Here is a 19321-nt window from a genome sequence, read left to right on the forward strand (position 1 = left end):
GTGAACTGCAGGGGAAAGAAAAAGTGTTTTCAACAGGGAACGTAATGTTATTCGTTCCCATTGGCATGATTCAGGAATGGCCTTTAGGAGAGTCTGGGAGGTGAAGGGAAGACCCTGTCCCCAACATCCTCAAATTTCCCCTCCATCCCTGGACTAATTGCCTTGAATTTCATCTTAGTGCCTTATCTCTCCAGTTCAGGGATTCTCAACAAAGAGGCTGCACCCAAAGGGCACATCAGAAACACCTGGGGGCTTTTTCTAACTATACACAGAAAACCCAGCCCCACCTCCAGGTGCCCTCTCCAACTTGCCCTGGCCGACCTGTGCCCTCCCAGGCAAGAGCTGTAGCGAGCTCTCCATATGCAGCAGCAGTGCTGTGTGGGGGAAAGACAGGGAATCCTGCTTAGCCTGAGGCCCAGATCGCTGTGGAAATTGTAACTGGCTCTAGGAAGAGTCCACACCTGGAAGTTCCCACAAATGAGTAGAGGGAGTGCCTTATGTTTATTCATGGTTCCACCCTGGGTGGTCAGGAGCAGCAATATGCCAGATACAGGCGTTAGTACTGGGGGCCCAGAGGAAAGTGAGGTCCAGCACCTCCTCTCAGATTTCGTGGTCCACAGAGGAAGACAAACACGTGACAACCACAGAGCTTGTGCTGGGATAAGCAGCCTCGAGGGTGGTTAAGAAGCAGGAGAGCCTGGGTATGAATCTCAGCTGTGTCACTTATCTGGTGGCTCAGACAGCAAAGAATCTTCCTGCAATGCGGGACACCCAGGTTCAATCCCTGGGTCAGGAAGATCCCCAAGAGAAGGGAATGGCAACCCACTCCAGTATTCTTGTCTGTGAAATTTCATGGAGAGAGGAGCCTGGCAGGCTACTGTCCATGGGATTGCAAAGAGCCAGACACAACAGATGGACTAACACTTCACTTTCTGTCACTTACCAGCTAGGTGACTAAACCTCTCTGCGCCTCACTTGTTCCATCTATCACCTCATGAGAATTGTTTTACGTGGGTTGACTCAGCTAATTTTTTTTTTGAATACTCCTAAAGCAGTGCCTATCGTAGTAAGAAATATGCCCCCTTTGATAAGTCAGCATAATAAATAAGCGTCTTGATGCCATTGGAGCCCACAGGAGAGTTTAAATCCATCTAGGGGTTGAGGAAAAAGAAAGAAAAACACAAACACTGACTGCAGGTTGGGGATGAGAAGTCTAACAAGGAAATCCTTGTAAGTGACGGGTGGAAAAAATGTCACATTTGGGTGAATGAACAATGTTCAATGTGGCTGGAAGGGTAGAGCGTGCTGGGGGATGGAGAAACAGAAGCTGAGAAGGTGAGTGGTAGCAGGTTGCAGGGGGCCTTGTCTAACACACCAAGCAGCCCGGACCTCGTGCCACCAAAGCTTCTTCACCAGCACGTGACGTGGTTGACTGGGCTGAGGAAAGCCCTCTGCACATACTACGATGTCTTGGATTTGTGAACACTGATGCTGGGACTGAGGGGTCTGGGGGATAAAGAACCCAGACTGGCAATGAGCTGACAGCTGTTGAGGCTGGGTGATGGCTAAATAGGGGTTCATGATACTATCGTTTCTATGTCTTTGCAATCTTCTGTTATAAACAGTTATCTTGAAAGGGTGACTGGGAGAAAGCTCTTAGGCACTGTAACTCTCTGCTCTCATCAGTCACATGTCTCAGTGTGAAAGGAGGGAAGTCTTGACCACCATAAAAAAGAATAAGGGGCAGCTGAGGTAGGAAGAGACAGGAAAACAAATTTGAGCAGGGAAAATGCTGGGCTGCCCATCATCAGTCAGCCTCCATCTCCTCCTGTCTGCTGCCCACAACCTTACCTGGATATTATGCCTGACACAGATTTGGTTTTTAATTCATTTATTTATGCCTACGGGCTTTCTCTGGTTGCAGAGAGCAGGGGCCACTCTTTGTTGACGTGCACGGGCTTCTCACCACAGCGGTTTCTCTTGTTGTGGCTCATAAACTCTAGAGTGCAGGTTCCGGGAGTTTTGGCCCACGGGCTTAGCTGCTCTGCTGGCATGTGGGATCATCCCCAGTCTGGCATGGAACTTCAGCCCTCTGCATTGCAAGGCAGATTCTTAACCACTAGACCACCAGAGAAGCCCCGACACAGATTTTAGCAATCAGCTCTCTCTGCTCTCAAGGCCCAGCCCCTGGTTTTGACGCTAATGCTTCTGGGGTCCCTGCAGACCAAAGAAATCCACGTGCCCCAGGACTGCCCTAAACCCATTCCAGCATCCTGGATAATGAGCCTGTGGTCCAAACAACACCTTTGCTGCTGCCAGGCCAAAGGGGGAACGTTGAGAAGCTCTTTTCTAGAGGAGACTGCCAAAAAGAACGGCAAGGTATGAAGAGGGATGGAGGAAACAGCGTGGCAAGGCTTGACTACCACTTCCCATGTTAAAAAGCAAGCGGGACGTTCTGGGTGCTGCTGCCCTCTACAGGCCAAACGGTAGACTGAAGGCGGCCCCACCACAGTGTCCTGAACATGGGGTCTATCTAACCGGGAAGCCTGGGGGTAATGGAAGAAAAATAGGTAGGCGAGGCCCCAGGGCCCAGATGCAGCTGTAAGATGGTTGGAAAGAGCAGAGGTCCAGCTGCCTCAAGCAAGCCTGACGGCCTATGGGCTTTCTCACCTAAAGGCAAGCTGTACTGGTGCCCCACAGGGGGATTTTTCAACGTGTGCAGATGGTTTGGGCTTGTCCTGTGACTCTGGAGGACCACCTGGCATTTAATGGTCAAAGCCCAGCAATGCTAAATAGCCTGCAAACTGAGGGGAAGTCCTGAACAGAAAATCTTTCACAATCCAAATGCCACACGCTCTCCCCCTGAAAAACACTCCCTTGCTCTTGCTGGGTCCACCTCCACCCCCTCCCCCAGATCACTGTTTCTCAAACATAGGGACTGTGGGGCTCCTACCTATATATTCAGTGAACTCTATAGAACCCAGCTTAGGAAACACTACTTCGAAAGTTAAATGCTACCAGATCTGGAAATTGTTTGACCCTGTGATTGTAAGTACAAATGCTAACGCAGGCACCAAGATTGCATGCCGTTGTTGGTTTTGAGATGGTCATTGATGACCCAGAATAGGTGCTTATTGCTCTTTTTATTTTGAGTGAAATCACAGTTGTTACAATGTTAATAATGAATGTTCACACCCTCAGGAATATGCTTGTGGACCTCCTTGGTGTAAATCAAGGATACAGATGATTTCATCTTTGCCCAACAAGGTGTTCTGGTTTCCCCAATTCAAGGGCAGCTCCATAAGACTTGAGGGGCAGCACCTGGGAATCTAAAGGCATGTTCTCAGAACTCGTGATGAGACCCAGAAAACTGGGTTCTAGCAAGTTCTCCAGGTGATCCCAATACTGAGATTTAAGAACCACCGAGCTATAAAGCATAGTCAGTCCTTTGAAATGTCAGTGTCTTATTTACCTGAATGACATGCAAATCATGGTAGGCAATAGTTGAGAACACAGAAGTGTAATCTGTGTGCAGAAGAAACCAGGCCCATAAGACCCAGAAACCCATGTTCTTTTTTCTAAATTCTACTGAGTCTTTATCAGTACTGTCTAAAAGAACTTTCCATGATGATGAAAATGTCCTTCATCAATAGCTACTAGCAACAACATGTGGTTCATGAGCGTTTGAAATATGGATGGTGCAGCTGAGAAGTAAATATTTGATTTCTTCAATTTTAATGTCAATAGCCTCATATGATTAGTGACTCATCTGTTGCACAGGGGAGGATCATCATACAGTTTGGTGTAAAAATGCCACCGTGGAAAGCTTCACCCAAAAGAATCCTCAGGGGAAAAGTGCACACACAAGAGCATTGGTACAACTAGAAATTAATCATATAACTCATTAATCTTAATGGAAATGGTGACAGATCCTTCTTAATGGTGCCTGAGTTAAGGAAATACAATTAATCCGCAGATTCAGGGACTCAGATTTAAAGAGGTCTGCCTTCTCTAAATGTTGGCAACCAGCAGAAGCCAGGCACGGCAGCTCTAAGTCCACCAGCTAGTGGACTGAATGAGGACAGTGAAGGCAAGTGGAGCCATTTCAACAGTTAATCTTTTCTTCTTGACAGACTTTAGAGACTCCTGTTTTGCTTCTAATCAACTGTTCCTCTAAGTATTGAGAAGACATAGTCAAGTGGTTACTCCATGGAGTCTGACCATAGCAGTGAATTTAGCGGGAATAACACTGATCTAGCCATCACTCAGCACTGAGCAAAGTGGTCTTCCAAGATGTCAGGCTAGAGTAGCAAGCCGTATGCAGAGAAAAGGTATGTCACCTGGTTAGCAGCATTGGTATCTGACACTTGGCCATCCAGTGCCCACCAAGATGGGAATCTCAGCCCACGGGAATGTTTAATAACTTTTAGAACAGGTGAAAGACCCCCAATTAACAGACCAGTTGAGTAAGACTGTCTCCTCTTGCCAGCAAACAGGACCCACTCTGCACTTCTACTCCAAACCTCATTATTTGCCTTTTGAATTGAATGGACCTTTTTGAATGCAGTAAACAAATCAGCTACAATTACAGTGAAGACAAGCCATAGCAGTATTTTCTGCAAAATGAGGGCCTCAGTCAAAACCCTAAGCCTGCAGGGAGATGGTGGAGAAGCAGATTATGAAAACAAGGAGTGAAGGGGCTGAGACAACCCAGGAGTGACCAAGAAGATTGGAAGAAATTCTGAAAATTGGATATTAGGGCTTATACAGGGTGAAGCAACAAGAAATGATGAATGAATAGCAGATGGGAGAAGAAATAAAAAGGGCTGTGCAAAACAAGAACAGAGTTTTCTCTCTCAAACAACATTGGTCACAAATCTGGACCATGGTCTCTGCCCGGTGCCTTTGCATGCGCTGAGCCAACTCTAATGACAGGGCCTGTCTTGGTGACATCTGCCAAAGTCCGGCACACTTCAAATACTAGTCAGTGTGAAGTCCTAGCGACTTTCTAAGCCAGTGCCTCTCAAACTCTCAAGGATATACATTACCTGTGCCTGCATGCATGCTAAGTCACTTTGGGCATGTCCGACTCTTTGCGACCCTATGGACTGTAGCCCATCAGGCTCCTCTGTCCATGGGATTCCCCAGGCAAGAATACTGGAGTGGGTTGCTGTGCCCTCCTTCAGGGGATCTTCCTGACCCCGAAATGGAACCTGCCTTAGCAGGTGGATTCTTTACTGCTGAGCCACCAGGGAAGCCCATACTTTGAGTAACAAACCCTTATTCTCTTGTCAGTCAGGTGAGCTTGTTTGGTTGAGAATCACACCAGGAAAGTCAAGGACATCCATTTGAGCCCCATCAGTGGGATCACTGTGTTCTATGGCTGCAAACAGAACCCGCAGCTCCAACTGGTTGTCTGGAGTCTTTGTCACACACGCACACACATACACGCCACCACACCTTCTGGACCAGTGGAGATTCAGTGGGAAGGAATACCTATCTGAAGGTCAGCAGATAAAACCCGGGCTGCTGGGGGGACCCAGCCCTGAGCCTCATTGTCCCATGGCTCTGGCTCTGTGCTCTCCCTGCTCCCACCTGCCCCGCGAGGTCTTCTTACCTTCATTCCCTGGAGGCTGACTTCCAAATTGTCTATTAGATGAAATCACTCAGAAGCAGGATTGCAAACTAGTCCCCTCTCTCCCGCTGACTGGATGATCTGAAGTGGCTGCCTGTGGAGCTAATTTGAGGAAGATGCTGTACCAGGTTTTGGCTCTGCTCGAAGAACTGTCATACTGGGTTAGTGCTGTCTGTGGTGGGGGAGACGGGGAAAGCGGCAGCTAACTAGCACGGGGTGGACGTTAAGCAGGTGTGAAGCTCTCATGGGGAGGCCTGTTAGGTCTCCTCTCTGAACACAGGACAGAGGGAGGCTGGGAGCCGTGGCAGGGGAAACACCACAGCTCCTCAGAGCACGCTCAGCGCACAGTCACCCCACCCCACCCCCGTACTGCTGCTCCTGGGCTGGGGAATAGCCCGAGGTCACCTGACTCCTGCTTCTTCAGAAGGAGTGCTGGGTTAGCTTGTTTAGTTGAGCAGCACACCAGGAAAGAAAGTCAAGGACATTAGTTTGTCCATTTTTGCCCCACTAGACTGGCTGCTTCACAAGAGACCCTGCACCCAAAGGACTCTCAGAAGGCTGAGCGTGGCAGACTGCATTTTTTAAGAAAACTAAAGAATGGGAAGACCTGGGTTTTTGTCCCATCTCTGCCACTTTTAGAGAAGACCCTTGACTTAAGTTTATCTGTAAGTTGGAGTTTAACTAGGTGGCCCCAAATTCCCTTTGTAAATATACAACCTATGAGTCCAATCTCAGAGGAAATTCAAACAATAGCACGGGTGCGGATTCACAAATTATAGCTGCACTTGCTTCCCTTTGGGGCAAACTGGGTTTTTTGAAAGGCATTTTGGTCCCTGGTTAGTGAGTTACTGCTGTTCATATTTCAGGTTCTCTGGGAAGTTTAGTCTATGTCAGAGAACTAGGCTGGCAGACACTTAGTACTTTCTGCCTGACCAAGAAACATGAAGTATGAAGGTCCTAATTCATTTTTTTTTTAACATTTCTGGGAGGAAAACTGCTCTAGGATGAAGGCTGCTGCTGCTGCTAAGTCGCTTCAGTCGTGTCCGACTCTGTGAGACCCCATAGACGGCAGCCCACCAGGCTCCCCCGTCCCTGGAATTCTCCAGGCAAGAACACTGGAGTGGGTTGCCATTTCCCTCTCCAATGCATGAAAGTGAAAAGTGAAAGTGAAGTCACTCAGTCGTGTCCGACTCCTAGCGACCTCATGGACTGCAGCCCACCAGGCCCCTCCGTCCATGGGATTTTCCAGGCAAGAGTACTGGAGTGGGGTGCCATTGCCTTTTCCGCTAGGATGAAGGCAGTGATGCTTAAAGAGCAATCCTGACCACCTGTGTGCAAATTCCTACGGAAGGGGAGGGTAAAGAACAGCATTTTAAACAGAATTATGCCCCACCCCACCCGCATCCATGTGATTCTCATGCACACAGAAGCCTGAGACCCACTCACCTCGGGGTTTCTCTTGTCAGTGATTCACGTGGTGGGAAGGGGCGGGGAGATGTGCTTCACACACAGCTGTTCCCTGACAGCAAATACTGGAAACCGATTTAATGAGATGCATCTGGTGTTGCCATTGAGCTTGCATACTTTGATGCGTGTTTCTTGCTAATGGAATAAAAAAAAAGTCCTCACTTAAGAGATCCTATTTTATGGCTCTGGCTTTAACTATGGCTTTATTTTCATTGGTTTCACACCAGGCATTTTAACAAGATGATTTTCTGCCTCTGGTTGAAGAAATAGACGTGTGTGTGTGTGTGTGTATGCATGTGTGTGTGTGTGCAGCTATACAATGTGTTTCAACCAAATCCAGGCGCAGTTTGAATGTTGATGTATTTTCAAGGCAGGGCATGCTCTCATAAAATCAAGCATGCTATATGACCAGCAGCTTGGTGGTCGGGAGCTTCATGGATCACTCCAACTGCCTTTAGACATGAAAAAGCAGAAATGTCACAGAAGCAGCACTGCCCCAGGTTTTGACTTGTTGAAGTGTTTTACCTGCAGTGACTAGATTTCCATGATGTAGAACATAAAAGTGTTACTTAGAGGAAGGAAAAGAGACAAAGAGAAGGAAACAATGTCTTAATTGCACTTATCACAATTTCCTGTCTCTGACAGTGAGACAGACTCTGCAAAATTCGCCACCATCATTCCCCTGCTTGTTGCCAAGTCTCTTGCCCATGACCATCAGGAGGTATTCCCTCTTTCCCCAGAATCTGGCCTGGACTTGTAACTTGATTTATTCTGATTTGACCAATTGAATGACTATTTATGTCAGTTCCACACCTAATCCTTGAGACCTGACAGCCTTCCCCTCATTCTCTTGGAATCTTCCTAGATGCTATGTAAGTCCAGGCCACACTGCCAGAGGCTGAGGGTATGGAGCAAGAGATGAGCCATCCTAGCTTAGGTTCCCCAGGCCACCCAGCCTTGACTGACCCCACAGCTGACCACAGACCCTGAGTAGACTCAGCCAAGGCCAGAAGAACTGGTCAGATGAACCCCACCCAAATTGTTGACCCAGAGTCTTGTAAACTAAATACACAGTTTTCATCTTAAGCCACCATATTTTGGGGGTGTTTGTTATATAGCCAAAGCTAACTGATACATGGGAAGGTTGTATATGTGTTTTATTTAACTTTATCTCCACCCAGCATGGTGCTTGGCGCTCAAATGTTGAACACATGAATGAAGAAATGCAGAGATTAATTAGCCTTTAAATGCTTGGATGCTCCATGTTCTGTGGAATAAAACATTCTTCTTTGAGCTATAAAAATAAGAACATTGCAGAACCCTTCCTTTTTGACAGCAGCAATATCTCTGTTATTAAATAACAGACTGGGAACTGGATACCTCCTGCCCTGAAGTCTGAGGCACACGCTTTTAATTCTCTAAAGAACCCAACCATTAAGTAATTACTTTTTGAAACTGCCTTCTCTGGAAATCCACTTTTTTAACCTATCTGCAGAGCAGCCCTGCAAGGCAGACTGTCCCCACATCCCAGAAATGAGCCCCCTGTGGTGCGTTCCCTTCTGCAGAATTACTGGCTACATCTACTCGGGAACATAATCAGAGGCTGTGAGAAATGGAGTGAGGTGTCTGAGCGTGCTTACCTACCACCTCCAGATTCTGACAGTCACCAACCTGCTGTTCATAAAAGAGTTAAGTCCATACAGACTTGGTCAGAATTCAAGGCTCCAACCAGGCAGGTGGCATGTGGGTATCAAGATCCATGAAAAAAAAAAAAAAGAATATCAAAGAATAAAAAAATAAGATCTTAAGCAAAAGCTTCACTGCACATTTGTTTCTGTACTTAATACTCATGAACTGTTGCCAAGAACAAGGATGGAATTCATGTAATCCTAACTGTTCAATTCTTCCCTGGTGGCTTAGAGGGTAAAGCATCTGCCTGCAATGCAGGAGACCCGGGTTCGATCCCTGGGTTGGGAAGATCCCCTGGAGAAGGAAATGGCACCCCACTCTAGTACTCTTGCCTGGAAAATCCCATGGATGTAGGAGCCTGGTAGGCTACAGTCCATGGGGTCTCAAAGAGTCAGACACGACTGAGCGACTTCACTAACTGGTCAATATAGGGCTCTGCTATTATTGCTGTGTAATTGCTTGGCTTCTTTTACCATCAATTTGTATTTCCAGTATTTGTGAAATCTTCGTTTATATCTTAGGCCTTCATTTGGATGGAATCTATCGTTTGTAAGTTAACACTGGTTATTAGGTTTCTTGTATGACTGGCCTCTAACAAAGTAGTACGTGTCTCCCAGAAAAATCATGAAGGAAGACACAGAAAAGATACCTAATCTGTATCCTCTTGGAAGAACTTAATAATGCATAGCTCGGGACCTCTTGAGCTCGCTTAGGAAGGAAGAGTGTGGAGAAGTCCAATATATGCATATGTGCACAGGGGGCCATGCTTCTCAAAATAGCTTCTAGTCACAGAAAAGCCTGGAGGAACAGTGGGTAACTGAAGCACTCATGATCAGTGGTGTCCGACTCTTTGTGACCCCTTGGACTGTAGCCCGCCAGGCTTCTCTGTCCATGGGATTTCCCAGGCGAGAATATTGGAGTGGGTTGCTCTTTGCTTCTCCAGTGGATCTTCCCAAACCAGGATCAAACCCTCATCTCCTGCATTGGCAGAAGGATTCTTTACCGCTGAACCATCAGGGAAGCCCCAGATAACTGAAGACCCATCTTGAAAAGTGCAGGTGCTTTGGGAACAGACCAAGTTTCAACTCTGCTGTTCAACACAGAAATTCCTCTTGGGGGAATCTAGTCTCCAAGTACACAAAGGATATTCATGGAGAGTCACTGCAGCGGCATTTTTAACAATAAAAACCAGAAAACCTAAGTGTCCAACAATAGGATATGTAGTTTAATAAACAGCACATTTATTCAGTGGATTACTATGTAGACCTTAAAAGGAATGGAGCATTTCTAGTTGTGCTTCTGTGAAAAGAACTTAGTTGCATTATTAAGAGAAAAGACTAAAGTGCAGGAAAATTGTGCATGCTCCCGTCCATGCATATGCAGGAAAAATTGTGTCAAGATAAACAAGGAATTCTTGATCATGCTTACATGTAGAGAGTAGGACTAGATTAGAACATTTTTTCCTAGCCCAGGACTAAGAATGAGAATTTCTCTTCTTCATTTCCCCTTCTGTTTACTGTTTCAATTGTTCTCATGTGTGTGTGTTATCTTTGTAATTGAAAAATAAAATCCTACTTCTGTCACCTCACAACTTGCAGTCGACTGCAGGGTGGACATGACCCTCCACCCCAACCCCTCCCCGTATTCCTGCCCCTTTGCAATATGACTGTGAAGCTGCTCCCAACAGTAAATTAGAGTTTCTCTCCCCATCACTTGAATCTAGGCAGCTCTCATGGTCTGCTTTGGCCAGTTGAGATTATGACATCATTGACAGGACTAGTTCCAAGCAGAGGTATCAGGGGGCCTTGCGTCCACCCAGCCTTCCAAGAGGAATCCTGCCAAGCTGCCATGTAAACCAGCTCAGCTGTCCTACTGGAGGATGGAAGAGGTCAACTGATGGGTTGTGCCCTACTCCCAACACCCCAGCCAGTCTCTAGGACTGTGAGCTAAACAAATGGTTATTCTTAGCCACTGATTTGGGGGATGGTTTGTAACAAAGTAAAAGCTAACTGGTATGCCCACCATGTGACCTTGGGAAGAATATGTTTCCTCTTCTGTAAAATGGGAAGAACTACACAAACTATGTAAGATTTTTGCAAAAGTTTTGCTGTGATTAGGTATAGAGCATGCTATGGACTGTAGCCCACCAGGTGGAGAATCCATAGGATTCTCCAGGCAAGAATACTGCAGTGGGTTGCCATGCCCTCCTCCAGGGGATCTTCCTGACCCAGGGATTGAATCTGTGTCTCTTAACTTCTCCTGCATGGGCAGGCTCATTCTTTATCACTAGTGCCACCTGGGAAGCGCTTGGGTACAGAACACACTCAAATTTTCCCCTTCCTCTGCCCTATCCTAGAATATGAATCTTCAAGGATGGAACAGGAAGGAGGTGGCACCCAGGCACAGAGCTGGGCTGGAAGAGCCATGATCATGGGGTGTGGGTGGCTGTGTGTGTGTGTGTGTGAACAGACTTGGAACGCTGAGTAAAGTCTTCCTGGATGGTTCCTATAGAAAGAGTTCTATGGGCCCAGTGACAGGACAGGCAAGGCTATGCCCCTAGACCACCTCCCAAAAGACCCAGAAGTAGAGAGAAAGCACTGGGACCTTCCTAAGCAGGATCACCCTGGAGGTCAGCTCGAGGCAAGGAAAGGGTTACAAGATCCCTAACAGAAGTCCTTCCTTCCGCAGGATTAGCAGCCGTGGCTGCCCCTCATCCATTACGTTAGATGCCTGCTTTGCAGACACACCATGAGCCTTCTCTCCTTTGCAGCACTGTATTCAGCGATTACCTCTGGTTGTAAAGCCCTTTTCCCCCTCAAAGTCTGCCAGTCCCATGGGCTTTCCTGCAGTGGCCACAGAAGATCCAACCTCCACGTCTCCGGACACTCTGAGTCAGGGGCTCTGAGCTGCTCTGCTCCCTTAGATGAACTTCTGGAACTTCTCGGAGAAAGCTGTGATGCTCATGTGTGCTGTGCTCAGTCACTTCAGTCATGTCTGACTCTGCGACCCCATGGACTGTAGCCTGCCAAGTTCCTCTGTCCATGGGATTCTCCAGGCAAGAATACTGGAGTGGGTTGCCATTTCCTTCTCCAGGGAATCTTCCTGACCCAGGGATCGAACCTGCATGTCCTGCATTGGTAGGTGAATTCTTTACCACTGAGCCACCTGGGAAGCCCTTAATAAACACAGTTACTGAGTACTTATAAACAAGTACTATCTCACTGGCTCTGAAATGTAGCTGCATGTTGGAATTAGCTAGAGAGATGCTTTTAATTTTTTTTTAATATTTTTCAATTACGTACCCCGGAACATTTCCTGAGGGCAGGTGTCATTTTTTAACATTTATTTTTATTTATTTGGCTGCCCCACGTCTTAGTGGCAGCAAACAGGATCTTCAGTCTTCATTGAAGCATGTGGGATCTAGTTCCCTGATCAGGGACAGAATCCAGCTCCCTGGTACTGGGAACGTGGAGTCTTAGCCCCTGGACCACCAGGGAAGTCCCAAAAGACTTTTTAAATTTTGATGGATAGCTCCCAAAACCAGAAGTTCTGATTGAGCATATCTGGATTGAGCATATCTGGGTGCTGCTCAGCACTGGAATTTTTGAAACTTTTCCAGTGATTCTAATGCACAGCCAAGTCTGAAACCCATGGTTCTATCTCATCTAATCATCCTCAGGAGATAGACTATGTCCTTATCCCCGTGGTGCAAAACTGTTGTGCAAATTTCCCTGTTGGAACCGTGTAGTGATCTGCTGCTCATTTGTAAAAGAAAGAAGTCAAGGTGGGGTTTACCAGCTGTCGGGTTTGCTCAGCATCTTGGAATGGAGACTTGTGTGGATTTGACAGACCATGAAGGACAGGGCTGTTCTGTCTTCCCAGGGTAGAAGCACAAGGGCACGGTGAGCAAAAGAATAGAAAAAGAGGAAGACTAGGTGATTCAGCTGAGGAAGGAGAACAGAGGGAATGCTGGGGATTTCCCTGGTGGTCCAGCGGTTAAGACTCTGAGCTTCCAACGCAGAGGGCATGGATTCGATGCCCTGGTCAGGGAACTAGATTCCACATGCCACAACTAAAGATCCCATGTGCCGCAGCTAAGACCTGGCACAGCCAAATAAATATTTAAAAACAAAACTGAATGCTGACAAACACTCCCATCTCCTGCCGCCCTTTTAATAATTCTCTTTGTTCTCCAGAACAGAACATATTCTACATACAGACAGATGCCTCTGTTAGCAGCTGCCATAGTTGGTTTCAAAGGCAAGGCAGAAAGTAAGAAAGAGACTTTTAGGGATTTTTTTTTTTCCCTCAAATTTGTTGAGCTAATGTCATAAGAATATATGTTACTAAAATTTTACTCAAGCAGCAGCTGGGTCTCTCTGAGATGGGGACAGCGTTAAGCAGCACACCCAATCACCACAACAGACATGGCCTCTGTCGACTAAACAGACGCACAACATGAGTTGCTAGTCCAGTTTTAGCTGGGGCAAAATGAGGACTGCAGCCCGGGAGACAGCACCTCAGAGAGCTCTGAGAGACTGCTCCAAAGAGGCAGTGGGGGAAGGTTAATATATAAGATTTTGGTGAAGGGGGAGTTCAGTGCAGTCAAGTGCTTACTTTACAAAAGGTTTTCTGCTAGTCACGAGGAGCTGATGTCATCATGAAGGGATTTAGTGATTTTCTAGATACGAGGAGATGCTAGGTTTGGGATCACAAAATCAGTTCCTAAAAATATCTAATGATCTAAAGATCTGTTCCACCAGTTTCCCTGGAGCACAGAGTGCCTCAGTCACCTCCCTGAACTCCCTTAACGGGCGCTGAAGGTGGGCAGCCACACAGGGTTCACAGAGGCAGATGGCAAATGCCCTTGTTGCTCAGTCTCTGGCAAATGCTCTTGGCAAGTGACAATTTGTAGTTGACACCTCCAAAGAGACAACTCAGAGGTGGTCCACCAAGGAATAGGTGGGTTGAGGACAGGGAAGCATCTTCAGTTCCAGAGTTGCCTGGGATCTAACTCAATCCAATCATTTTTCTTAGATTCCTTCTGCAGTCATAGGCCTCTCTTGGTTTTAAGTAACAGAGCCCTGCTTGATGTAGAGTCAGCAAAAAGTTACTGAAATGCCACAGGAGGGTCTCACCTCACAGGACCAGGGAGGTAGTAATGGAGGTGGTGGTTTGCCAGTGTGAGTTGCCAGCTCCTGCTCCAGAATCACCTTGAGAACTTACAATGCCAATTGTCCTGACCCACTGAGTCAGAATCTCCAGAACTGGGGATAAAACATCACTGTTTTCTCTTAAAAGCTTCCTCAGATGTTTCTAATATGCAGCAGGGTTGAGAACTATGGGCCTAGAGTAAGGAAAAAGAAAGCTGAAATGTATTGAATGTGCTGTGCTAAGCCTAATTATGTGTGTGTGAGGATTCAGTTGTGTTCAATGCTTTGTGACACCGTGGACTGTAGCCCGCCAGTCTCCTCTGTCCATGGGATTTCCCAGGCAAGAATACTGGGGTGGGTTGCCATTTCCTTCTGCAGGGGATCTTCCTGAAACAGGGATCGAACCTGGGTCTTTTATTTCCTGCATTGGCAGGCGGATTCTTTACCACTAGCAACTCATTTACATTTCACAACCTGGTGAAGTGGGTTCAATTTTCTCCGCTTCACAGGTATGAAAGCTGAAGGAGGCTTAGATAGTCCAAGAAGGCTTCATGAGACCCGAAGCCTCCTGAAGGGTCTTGAAGGCTGGGGGTCCTGGAGAATAGCTGGGAGGCACTGGGGGTCATAGGAACAGGGCAACAGGTCAGGAAGGAGCAGGGACCAGTGGGAGGGAACATTTGGTAGCAGAAAACCAGGTGATAAAGAGACCTGGGGGGACCTCCCTGGTGGTCCAGTGGTTAAAAATACACCTTTCAATGCAGGGGATGCAGGTTCGAATCCTGGTCCAGGAACTAAGATCCCACGTGCCACCACAAAGACCCAGCACAGCTTAAAAAAAAAAAAAAGAGAGAGAACTTAAAGTAAAAACTGTTTAAAAATCTCTGGGACACTCAAGTCATCTAGAGTGGCGACTTCCTCACTGTGGAGGGGACAGCCTCCACACGAGTCTCTGTGTGGCAACCACATGCCAACTGAGAACAAGGAGTGAGGTAGTCATGCTATTTCTAACCAACACTCAACAGAAGAATTGGGGTCGGTAGAACACCATCCTAAGACCAGAATTTGGCTCATGGCAAAGCTGATACCCCCACTTATAAACAATGATTCCAGGAAACTTAAGGTCAGTGAGGGCTAAAAAAAAAAAACCTTTATTATGGACCATATACAGAGAGCAACTCTCAACCTTCTCATGACTTTAAAATGTCCGGTAGCTCTGTCCACTGAAAAGGGCTAACAGTGATGACCAAACCACTAGCAGTGAGCAGTCCTAGAACCTAGATCAGGCTTTGAAATACGTCTCACTAAAATAAAAACAGGTAAACAGGGTTTCTCTGAGTAACGGCTGAGTGTGAGTCTGCGTAGGAAACAGACAAAAAGACAATACACTGTCCTACGGGGAACAAGGAAACGGCCAATTACCAGGATCCTATCAGAAAAATTCAAGAATCAACGTGAGGCTCTCCCTGGCCCCAGATGGAACAAATTGAGTATAAATGATAACAAGTGTGCTGGCTTTGAAGCCCATCAAGTACGTTTAAATCCATGCGTTAATTACATACGTGCAGTCCTTTCTGAAGGATGGTAAGGAAGCAAGTTTTTTATCTTGAAAAGTAGTAAAGGGAAAAAAAATCAAAGACTGATCCTGCCTTCCCTATATGGTCTTTATCACTGGGTGACCAATAGTACATGAGGGGAATTTTCTCTTTATGAAGTACTCCAGCTATTAAACGAAAAAGAAGTGATAGGATATCACCATTTTGCAAACCTCAGTGAATTTTCATCCACCCACTTACAGGTCACTACTCCCTTATCCCCAGAATACCAGTGTTGTCCTCACCAAAGGTAGAGGTGCTCTCCTTTCAGGGTTACGACTCACCAGCATCACTCTTCTTTCATTGGAAAAAAAAAATTTATTTTAAATAAAGCACAGGTAACAATATAAATGTGTGACTTGATGAATTATTCCAAGGAAATTGCCTTTAGGTCAAGACACAGACCACTGCAGCCACCCCAGAAGCCCACCTAGGTCCCTCATTCCAACCACAGGTCCCCTCCTTGCTCCCCTAACAGGTCAGCAATATCCCACCATTATTAAGTGGGTTTTTTTTTTCAGCCAAATGTGTATCTATAGACATTGTGGTTTAGTTGGAATATTTTAAAAGCTTTGACATGCCTTTTAAGTCTCTTCCAATCTTGTATCTTATAATCTGGAGGTGTCCCTATTTTTCTTTAAATCTATCTGTGGAAGAACCTGGCCCATTTGATCTGTCCAGGTTCCCACAGTCTAGATGTGCTGACTGCATATTCATGAATACATGAATTGTATTCAATTCAATCCTTCAAATTGGTAGCTTGACTGAGGTTTGATTCTCTTGGCAAAACTACAGGAGGCAGAAAACGTCTGGTCTCCTTCCATCCTTTTTTATGATGAAAGCAGCCATCAATCCTTAATGCCTGTACCTAGCTTAGGGCAGCAGATGAAGTCACATTCCTTTTAATAATTCAAACCACTTGACTCTGAGCCCTTATCTCACCTCTCTTTCTTCTCTTGCACAAGGGTCCTCCCTCCTGGGAAATCTCATAGTCTCCTTGAGGGTTTCCTTTGTCCAAGGGTCAGAAGATCCCCCTGGAGGAGGGAATGACAAGCCACTCCAGTATTCTTGCCTGGGAAATCCAATGGACACAGGAGCCTGGCGGGCTACAGTCCATGGGGTCACAGACTGAGCACACACGGATGTATGCACCAGGAGAGAAAACCAGGAATCCTGGTTCTTTGGCTGTTGCCGCCGCTTTGGCCACTAGGTGTCGCCACTGGTCACAGATTGTTTTTCAGTGTCTGCTGCTGCTGCTGCTGCTAAGTCGCATCAGTCGTGTCCCACTCTGTGTGACCCCACAGACGGCAGCCCACCAGGCTCCCCCGTCCCTGGGATTCTCCAGGCAAGAACACTGGAGTGGGTTGCCATTTCCTTCTCAGTCTGACTGAACAACAAAAGTCCTGTCCGACTCTTTGCCACCCCGGAGACTGCAGCACACCAGGCTTCCCTGTCCTTCACTATCTCCCATAGTTTGCTCCAACTCATGTCCATCGAGTCGGTGATGCCATCCAACCATCTCATCCTCTGTCGTCTCCTTCTCCTCCTGCCCTCAATCTTTCCCAGCATCAGAGGCTTTTCCAATGAGTCGGCTCTTCACATCAGGTGGCCAAAGTACTGGAGCTTCAGCATGAATCCTTCCAATGGATATGCAGTTTTGATTTTCTTTAGGATTGACTGATTTGAGTTTCTTGCTGTCCAAGGGACTCAAGAGTAGTCTCCAGCACCACAACTTGAAAGCATCAATTCCTCAGTGCTCAGCCTTCTTTATGGTCCAACTCTCACATCTATACTTGACTACGGGGAGGGTATTCAGTGTGGGTGCTGTGCATTTTGGAAGGAAAGAAGGGAGCCTAGAAAGGGGCCAGGTGATGGAGTTCATAAATGTGGAGGCGTGTTCAGTTGACTTGGAGGGATCTGGTCAGTCAGTGAGCTGCAAATATGAAAAGTAAGTTAGTCGCTCAGTGGTGTCTGACTCTTTGCGACCCCACAGACTGTAGCTACCGGGCTCCTCTGTCCATGGAGTTCTCCAGGCAAGAATACTGGAGTGAGGAGCCATTCCCTTCTCCAGGAGATCTTCCCAACCCAGGGATCAAACCCGGGTCTCCTGCATTGCAGGCAGATTCTTTACCATCTGAGCTGCAAGAGTAGTCAAAAATGTCTCTCAGCATTTACATCAGCAAGGTTGCTTGTCACCAGCTTGGTGTCATCCATTTGCTGTTGAACTCATTCCTGTGTCCAACACGCAGAAAGGACAGACAAGTAGAAACAGAGTAGGGAACAGGGAAAGATATATTGCAGGAAACAAGAAAGAACAGGCAGCTCATGCTCAAAAGACCCAAAATTCCTGACTGATGGTTTTCTGGGAAGATTTTGGATTTTTTTCAATATTTGTTTATGTGGCTGCACAGGTCTTAGTTGTACACGCAGGATCTTTAGTGGCAATAGCAGCATCGATATGTTTTTTAGTTGCAGCATGCAGGATCTAGTTCCCTGACCAGGGATTGAACCTGGGCCCCCGCATAGGGAACACAGAGTCTTAGCCAGTGAGTCACCAGGGAAGTTCTAGGAATGTCTTATCTTAACCTCCAGTGACAGAGCCTGATACACACATGTGACATGGCTCATGCTCTTGGGAGAGATATGTAGTAATGCTTCCATCCTTACAGAAAATTGTTACCTGAAAAACTGGGTTCACCTTCTTTTGGTGGGAATGCAAATTGATACAGCCTCTATGGAGAATAGTACGGAGATTCCTTAAAAAACTAGGAATAAAACTACTATACAACCCAGCAATCCCACTACTGGGCATATGTCCTGAGGAAACCATAATTGAAAAAGACACATGTACCCCAGTGTTCATTGCAGCACTGATTACAATAGCCAGGACATGGAAGAAACCTAGATGTCCATCGACAGATGAATCCAGTAAGAAGATGTGATACATATATACAGTGGAACATTACTCAGCTGTAAAAAGGAATGCATTTGAGTCAGTTCCAATGAGGTGAACAAACCTAGAACCTATTATACAAAGTGAAGTAAGTCAGAAAGAGAAAAACAAATATCGTATATTAATGCATACATGTGGAATCTAGAAAGATGGTGCTGATGAACCAGGGCAGCAGTGGAGACGCAGACACAGAGAATGGACTTGTGGACACAGTGGGAGAAGGAGAGGGTGGGATGAATGGAGAGGCAGCATGGAGACATATCCACTACCACATGGAAAACAGCCATCGGGAATTTGCTGTATGACTCAGGGAGCTCAAACCGGTGCTCCGTGACAACCTAGAGGGGTGGGAGGTGCGAGGGAGGGGACATAAGTATACCTATGGCTAATGTGTATTGATGTGTGGCAGATACCAACACAATATTGTAAAGTAGTTCAGTTCAGTCACTCAGTCGTGTCTGACTCTTTGCGACCCCATGGACTGCAGCACGCCAGGCTTCCCTGTCCATCACCAACTCCCAGAGTTTACTCACACTCATGCCCATAGGGTCGGTGATGCCATCCAACCATCACATCCTCTGTCATCCCCTTCTCCTCCTGCCCTCAATCTTTTGCAGCATCAGGGTCTTTACAAATGAGTCAGTTCTTCACATCAGGTGGCCAAAGTATTGGAGTTTCAGCTTAAGCATCAGTCCTTCCAATGAATATTCAGGACTGATTTCCTTTAGGATCTCCTTGCAGTCCAAGGGACTCTCAAAAGTCTTCTCCAACACCACACTTCAAAATCCTCAATTCCTCACCGCTCAGCTTTCTTTATACTCCAACTCTCACA

General features: G+C 46.6%; 1 long non-coding RNA gene across 2 annotated transcripts in view; it reads right to left on the reverse strand.

Moving 5' to 3' along the window:
- Positions 1–1308: 1308 nt before the first annotated feature.
- LOC123332796 overlaps positions 1309–19321 on the reverse strand; it is a 29770-nt gene continuing 11757 nt past the window's right edge. Inside the window, exons 2-3 of one of the 2 annotated variants that reach the window (XR_006549832.1) lie at positions 7082–7237; positions 1309–5737 (exon numbers count right to left, since the gene is read on the reverse strand). This is a non-coding gene — a long non-coding RNA (uncharacterized LOC123332796). Of the gene's footprint in view, positions 5738–7081; positions 11856–19321 lie in introns of those variants that run through there. The other variant, XR_006549831.1, reaches the window with a different exon arrangement.

Source organism: Bubalus bubalis, chromosome 3, assembly GCF_019923935.1.
Source record: "Bubalus bubalis isolate 160015118507 breed Murrah chromosome 3, NDDB_SH_1, whole genome shotgun sequence".
In the NCBI taxonomy this organism is placed as follows: Eukaryota; Metazoa; Chordata; class Mammalia; order Artiodactyla; family Bovidae; genus Bubalus; species Bubalus bubalis.